The sequence below is a fragment of the Mauremys mutica genome, chromosome 3 (assembly GCF_020497125.1).
Source record: "Mauremys mutica isolate MM-2020 ecotype Southern chromosome 3, ASM2049712v1, whole genome shotgun sequence".
Lineage (NCBI taxonomy): Eukaryota > Metazoa > Chordata > Testudines > Geoemydidae > Mauremys > Mauremys mutica.
The window spans coordinates 8814229-8822474 of record NC_059074.1 but is presented as its reverse complement, the minus strand read 5'-3'; positions in this window follow the sequence as shown (position 1 = coordinate 8822474).

Genomic DNA, 8246 nt, shown 5'->3' with positions numbered 1-8246 from the left:
GCACCTGCCTTCCAGATTTGAACACCTCAAAATTCAGGAGTGCTCAAGCTCGGTTTGGGCAGCTTTTACTTCATTTCTCCCAAATTAGTTTCCCCTGCAAGGTGCCAACTGAAGGTGTTGGAGAACAGAGAGATCGGGTGGCCTCCTAATGCCTGGAAAAGAGACAAAGGCCGGAGGAGGGAGTGTCAGTGCCTGTGTGGACTTCTGGGAAGTGCACGGTGTGGAACGGAATGCTGGGATGCTTTGGAACAACTCCATACAAAACCAGTAAGGACTCTGGGGGAGCCTCCTCTCTTGGAGCATACTGTCTCCAGGGCAAGAAGCTTACACCTTCCTGGGTCTGACCTCGGAGCATGCAGCATGCCCTTCCACGTCATGCACTTTCCAAAGTGAGTCTGCCCAGGCTGGTCCTGGGGCAACCAGAGGTCCCTGCACCCCAACTCCGCAGTCAGATGTGACTCTCAGCCAGGCAGTAAAACAGAAGGTTTATTAGATGACGGGAACACAGTTTAAACAGAGCTTGTTGGTACAGAAAACAGAACCCCTCTGTCAGGTCCATCTTGGGGGGTGGGGAGCCCAGAACCAAGTTCTGGGTCTCTCCCCATTTCCCCAGCCAGCTCCAAACTGACACTCCCTCCTCTGGCCTCTGTGTCTCTTCCGGACAAGGAGGCCACCTGATCTCTTTGTCCCCAACACCTTCAGTTGGCATCTTGCAGGGGAAACTGAGGCACCCACACAGTATTCAGAGAAAATATTAAGAACATTCCCACTTCATCACAACAGGTGCAACAAAATATAATACTGTATATTGAAGTAGGCAAGTGCTGCTTCTGACTTTCCACTTTTAATTGACCCTTGTAATCTTGTGGCACTGACGCGTTGTAGCTTCATTTTATATCGGCTTACAGGGCGGGAGCGGGGGGGCACCACCATTTTGGGCCCCACCAAAAATTATACAAACCTGCCGCCTATGCTCCTGAGTTACCTAGATTTATGCCTAGTGACACCAACAACTGTGACCCCCATTTCCCCTCTCTCCAGCACACCATCCAAGAGCTGAGATGTCATGGGGCTGGGGTGTCGGAGCAGGGGAGGAAGTTGCTAATAATTAAAGGAGGCTTTAGTATAATGAATGGCCACAGCCAGGCTGTGGAAAACAGATCGCAAGACCTGAGGCTTGGATAGCTGAGGTGCCCTGCAACTTAAACCCCAGTCCACTGCGCCTGCATTCCACATATTAGCTGAGCTTCCTGGGCTCGAGTACCTGCAGCCCAGGAACGGAGCAAGGCCGAGGTCTGGAGAGCAGAACGTGAGCCATCTACTGAGTGGCTGGAGAGAAGGTTCTCCTAACCCCCTTCGAGAGGCAGGTACTGTTACAGCAGGACTCTCCGGCCTTAAAGGGACAGCAGCCTCAAGCACAAGCAACCCATTGGCTAGCCATTCCCAGCATCACTGGGCGGAGGGAGAGGCTGGATGGGGTGGCACTAGGGTCCAGGGAAGGTGTTGTAGCTGATACCTCTACAAGGAGCTTCTCAAGCCTGGGAATTATTGAGGTATCTAGCCCAAGGAACCTGATGAGATTGTCGAAGAAAAACTCAGTTCTCGCTTTTTGTTTGGGTGCAGCAAAATCAAATTCTTTATTATTTCTCCAGTAATTACCATGGAGGGAGAGAGTGCCATAGGACACAGGGTCCTGGACAGGTCTCTCAACTGGTAAACAATTACATCAAGCCTTTATACCGTTGTTTCAGACAATTTCTAGCAATAATACAGACAGTAAAAAGCAACAAATACATTTTGTTTATACATAAGCTTTTCTGCTATCTCACTAGAAAAACAAGACTGCAAGACTGCATATTGCAAGGTCGTAATAACTTTCACACAATTCACTCTGTCTTACATTATCTTGCTTCCTCACGTCACCAGGGTCACAGTTAACCTAACTCATGCTAACTAACATTCATTAAGATCTCTTCAAAACCTTGTTAATTATTTACTGGCTTCCACAAGATCAATTTATAACACCACCAAGTACTGCTTGGTTTGCCCCAAGCCATAAAGGCCCGGGAAGGTTATGGGTCTATTACAGGAGGGGATGGGTGAGGTTCTTTGGCCTGCAAGGTGAAGGAGCTCAGACTAGATGATCCCAATGGTCCCGCCTGGCCTTAAAGTCTATGAGGAACTGTAACGATGCTGGTTCTGGCGGGACCCAACTGAGAGTGCCAATGTAGGGATATTAAAAAAGGTTTATATTAAACATGGTTTATATGAAAAATGATTTATTGATTTATTGTTAATTGATACTTTATAACTTAAGGTTTATGTTAGAAGTAAATTTGTGATTCCCAACATTTAGCCTCTAACCTGCAAACCACCAGCTGTGTCTGTGTAAAGCCTGCTCAAAGAGATACTTGGTATAAAACTTGTTAAGCTCAAAGAAATACTTTGTATAAAACTTGCTAACATTAATTAACTCTAAGTAAACCAAAACAGTAGCTGTTATAGTGTATAGATAGAGACCCCCACCCTCTGTAAGTTTTCATCTCACTTTATCTTTGCTTGTTAAAAGACAGGGAGTCTCACATAAATTGGTAACACCCCAAAAAGTAAAGAGACAGTGAAATAGATGTGATTAAGATAGAGAATGTATGTGACTGAATGGTTAGGGAGTCACCAGCCTGAAGAATTCAGTGTCGGCTGAAGAAGGTGTCAAGTGGGATCAACCAGATGACCCCCGAAGGGCAAACTGGAATCCACCCACCACATCTCAAAGGAAGGAAAAACAAAACATCTAATAACATGGAGCCAGCCACCTGCTGATTGATTTAGCAACAGCAAAATGAAGCAACTCCCATGAACTGACATAGGAATAAATTCCTATAAAACTGGACTCTAAAGACTGAGAACTTTGAGTCTATGGCCTGGTCTACACTACGCGTTTAAACTGGTTTTAGGAGCGTAATCAGGAGGTCCCTGGCCTCCCAGCCAGCCAGGGAGAGGGCAGGCAAGAGGTGTGGGGAGAAAGGGGGAATCCAGGACAGATCTTTGGGTTTGGTCAGTTGGGGTTCCTCAAACCCCAATGGTATTGAGCCAAAGGTGTGGCATAGCAAAAATGATTGTAAATGGACACTTGCAATGAATTTGTTGTTATTGCTAATGGTAATTTTTGTATCTAATGTGCTGCTATTACCAAGAACTGTAAAAATGAACAATGTGCCTAATCTTTTGGCAAGAGATTATAAAAGGCGGATGCCTCAACTCCATCTAAACATAGCACTGATGACCGATGCCTGCTGTGGATGTACTCCAGAGACTTGATTTGAACCTCCAGTTCCGCCAGTTCAGCCAGCCCCAGAGAGAGACAGCCATATTGGAAGGGCACTGAAGATCTCTTCCCCGAGGGTTGATGTTCGCAGGCCTGCTTTGGCTACCTGCTGCAAGCAGATAACTGCCAGGAGAAGGATCCCCGCCTATTCAAAGAACAGAGTGCTTGCTGCTTGGTCAGCTCAGGAGGGTGTGAGGACATAAATACCAAATAAGCAGCGCATGCTTTCAATGCATAGGATTAGTGGCCCGTGTACCTTTCAGTACTGAAGAAATCTGTATGTTAGATACTGTTGTTTTTCTTGGACTGGTATGTGCTGTATTGCTGTAATGATAAGAGCATGTTTTGATTTATGAGGCGTCTTAGTTAACCCAAAGATTGTCGTCTTATCAACAGAAGGATTTTTTTTTGTTTAGTCTGAGCAGCTTTACTACACTGTGGTGTCTTTCCTCCACATCGGAGCAACTCAGGCTACTGGCATCCCCAACTGTCCCAATTTGCATATTTGTGGTGGTCTCCACAGGTGGGAGTTCCGCTGTCAGAACAGACTGAACCTGCTCACTGTCCCTGCAATACAATGGAATTATTACGGGTACGGGTGTAATCAAAGTTTGGTGGGTTACACTCAGGCCAGGCCCTTGTCTCTGGCTCTTTAACGGAGCCCTGACTCTGCTCTCCCAGGAGCCCCTCTCTGCATGAACACCGGTTGCTCTCACAGGCCCTGCTCACTAGGTGACATCTACCCTGTCTTTCCATCCAGACTCCATGGAATACTGGAGAACTGAGCAGGATTATGACATCACAGGTATCAAGGAGGCTGAACAGCTGTAACATAAGAATGGCCACGTGGGTCAGACCAAAGGTCCATCTAGCCCAGTATCCGGTCTTCCGACAGTGGCCAATGCCAGGTGTTTCAGAGGGAATGACCAGAACAGGGAATCATCAAGTGATCCATCCCCTGTCATCCATTTCCAATTTCTGGTAAACAGAACCTAGAGACCCTCAGAGCATGGTGGGGCATCCCTGCCCATCTTGGCTAATAGCCATTGATGGACCTATCTTTCATGAAATTATCTAGTTCTTTTTTGAATCCTCTTATAGTCTTGGCCTTCCCAACATTCTTTGGCAAGGAGTTGACTGTGCATTGTGTGAAGAAATACTTCCTTTTGTTTCTTTTCCACCTGCGGCCTATTCATTTCATGTGGTGACCCCTAGTTCTTCTGTTCTGAGAAGGAGTAAATAACACTTCCTTATTTACTTTTTCCACACAAATCATGATTTTGTAGACCTCTATTATAGCCCCTGTAGTTGTCTTTTCTAAGATGAAAAGTCCCAGTCTTATTAATCTCTCCTCCTATGCAAGCTGTTCCACACCCCTAATCATTTTTGTTGCCCTTTTCTGAACCTTTTCCAATTCCAAGATATCGTTTTTGAGATGGGGAGACCACATCTGCATGCAGTATTCCTACGCTTTGTTTCCTATGGTTCAGCCAGTTACTGGTCCATGAGAGGACCATTCCTCTGATTCCAGTACAGCTTACTTTGCTTAAGAGCCTTTGCTGAGGGACCTTGTCAAAGGCTTTCTGAAAATCCCAGTATGTCAGTGCACTGCAAGGCCTTCAGTGGCTTTTAAACTTTCCCATGGGGACATCGGAGACATGGTCCAGTTAACTTGTGTTCAGGCCTAACAAGAACTCAGATGCAACCTGCTGTGAGAAATTCGTTTTAACAAGGATGCCCCTGTACCAGCACAGACCACAGGTCAACATGTGTAACTTCAATAACAATGGTATTGGAAGAGCCCAAAATAACCGCTACAGGAATGTATTGACTATGACCCCTTACTTCAAATGCATTGTGGCCTAGTGGATAGAGCACTAGATGGAACTCAGGAGACTTAAGTGCTAGTCCTGGCTCTGCTATTGTCTTCCTGGGTGACCGTAGGCAAGTCACTGCTCTTCTCTGTGCCTCAATTTCCCATCTCGAAAAGGGGGCTAATGCTACAGACCTCCTTTGTAACGTGCTTTGAGATCTACTGATTGAACATGCTAGATAGGAGTTAGGGCTCTTTATTATCTTATGATATAGGGTGCTTTTCTTAAAGCGCCCACTGCTGGAGTCAAGTGATTTATCTGAGAATCTCTGCTCTTTATTTTATTTTATTTTATTTTATTTGTTAGCCAATTTTAAGCCCTCGTGATTGCAAAGAGAAGCTGGAGAACATGACTTGAGTGCACCCTAGCGCCTCAGATACCAGAAGGCAAATGAAGAGGTCCCCAGATGAATGTTTTTTGAAGATCTCATTATTTTGAAGCCAATCTCATGATTTTGGTGGGGCCCAACTCATGGTGTTGGAATGCTTGGGCTGGTGATACCATGAACGTTTTTCTGCACTGGTAGCACTAGAGAATCACTTCAGGGCTGCTTCTCACTTCAGGCTGGGAGATTCTGCCTCAGTCACAAGGGTTTTAGGAGTTCCCACAAGTAGGGAAAAAATGTCCCTTGCCTAAGGGCTTGAGAGTCATAGAGCTCGGAAAAGACCCAGGGTTTTCCTGGGAAACCTGATGCCCTTTCTCCTGCTTTATTCTGAGCTCAGCCCACTTGGGCAGTTGCCCCATCCCATCTCCTGATCTAAGTACAGCATTGACACCTCACAGACTAGAGGGAGATTGCAGGAGGCCAACCCCATTGTGACCTAGAGATGACATCAGCACCTGCCTGATGCCAGAGCAACAACCTGCCCTCAGGTGTAGCCTGGGTACTTGTTGCTGCTTTGAGAGTGCCTGTGTTGAGAGTGTCTTAGTGCCTGAGCCCGGGGAAATGAGTTCACTCCTCCTCTATCTGCTCTTTGTAGTCTTTTATGCTGTGCTGAGGCTCGCCAGATCTGAGGTAAGTGAGACTCCTAGAGAGATAGAAAAGCTGGATTGATGCCAGCTGAATGCAGGAACCAAACATAAGTATTTTTCAATCAGCAGGCTCGGATCAAACTGATATGGGAATCAATCAATAAAGAATTAAAGGACGGGAATATATTTAAAGCAGGTTAACAACGTTTTATGGAAAATGGGCCATGTCAAACATAGATGTGACAAACTTAGACTTGTGTAAGGTGTTGTTTTTCATAGATTCCAAGGCAAGATTGGCCCATTGGGATCTTCTAGTCTGACCCTCCTGTCTAACGCAGGCCAAAGAACTTCCACACAATAATGCCTACTGCATACCTTTTATTAAAATATCCAATCTTGATTTTAAAAATTGCCAGTGATGGAGAATCAATCCACCATGATCTTGGTCAATTGTTCCAATGGTTAATTCCTCTCACTGTTAAAAATGGACGCCTTCTTTCCAGTCTGAATTTGTCTAGTTTCAACTTCCAGCCATTGGACACGTTAGACCTTTCTCTGCTAGATTGAAGAGCCCATTTGTAATTGTGTCTTCCCCGGGTAGGTATTTATAGACTTTTCCTCAAAGCACCCTTAACCTCTTTAAGCGATATTGACTGAGCTCCTAAAGTCTATCACTACAAGGCATGTTTTCTAATCCTTTAATCATTCTTATGGCTCTTCTCTGAACCCTCTGCAATTTATCAACATCCTTCTTGAATGTTAGACACCAGAACTGGACACAGGATTCCAGCCCTGGTTGCACCAGTGCCAAATACAGAGGTAAAATAACCTCTCTCCTCCAACTTGAGATTCCCCTGTTTATGCATACAAGTACCGCAGGACATTTGGATTAAAAATCAGCACTCTTTATTATCTTATGATATAGGGTGCTTTTCTTAAAGCGCCCACTGCTGGAGTCAAGTGATTTATCTGAGAATCTCTGCTCTTTATTTTATTTTATTTTATTTTATTTTATTTGTTAGCCAATTTTAAGCCCTCGTGATTGCAAAGAGGAGCTGGAGAACATGACTTGAGTGCACCCTAGCGGCTCAGATACCAGAAGGCAAATGAAGAGGTCCCCAGATGAATGTTTTTTGAAGATCTCATTATTTTGAAGCCAATCTCATGATTTTGGTGGGGCCCAACTCATGGTGTTGGAATGCTTGGGCTGGTGATACCATGAACGTTTTTCTGCACTGGTAGCACTAGAGAATCACTTCAGGGCTGCTTCTCACTTCAGGCTGGGAGATTCTGCCTCAGTCACAAGGGTTTTAGGAGTTCCCACAAGTAGGGAAAAAATGTCCCTTGCCTAAGGGCTTGAGAGTCATAGAGCTCGGAAAAGACCCAGGGTTTTCCTGGGAAACCTGATGCCCTCTCTCCTGCCTTATTCTGAGCTCAGCCCACTTGGGCAGTTGCCCCATCCCATCTCCTGATCTAAGTACAGCATTGACACCTCACAGACTAGAGGGAGATTACAGGAGGGCAACCCCATTGTGACCTAGAGATGACATCAGCGCCTGCCTGATGCCAGAGCAGCAACCTGCCCTCAGGTGTAGCCTGGGTACTTGTTGCTGCTTTGAGAGTGCCTGTGTTGAGAGTGTCTTAGTGCCTGAGCCCGGGGAAATGAGTTCACTCCTCCTCTATCTGCTCTTTGTAGTCTTTTATGCTGTGCTGAGGCTCGCCAGATCTGAGGTAAGTGAGACTCCTAGAGAGATAGAAAAGCTGGATTGATGCCAGCTGAATGCAGGAACCAAACATAAGTATTTTTCAATCAGCAGGCTCGGATCAAACTGATATGGGAATCAATCAATAAAGAATTAAAGGACGGGAATATATTTAAAGCAGGTTAACAACGTTTTATGGAAAATGGGCCATGTCAAACATAGATGTGACAAACTTAGACTTGTGTAAGGTGTTGTTTTTCATAGATTCCAAGGCAAGATTGGCCCATTGGAATCTTCTAGTCTGACCCTCCTGTCTAACGCAGGCCAAAGAACTTCCACACAATAATGCCTACTGCATACCTTTTATTAAAA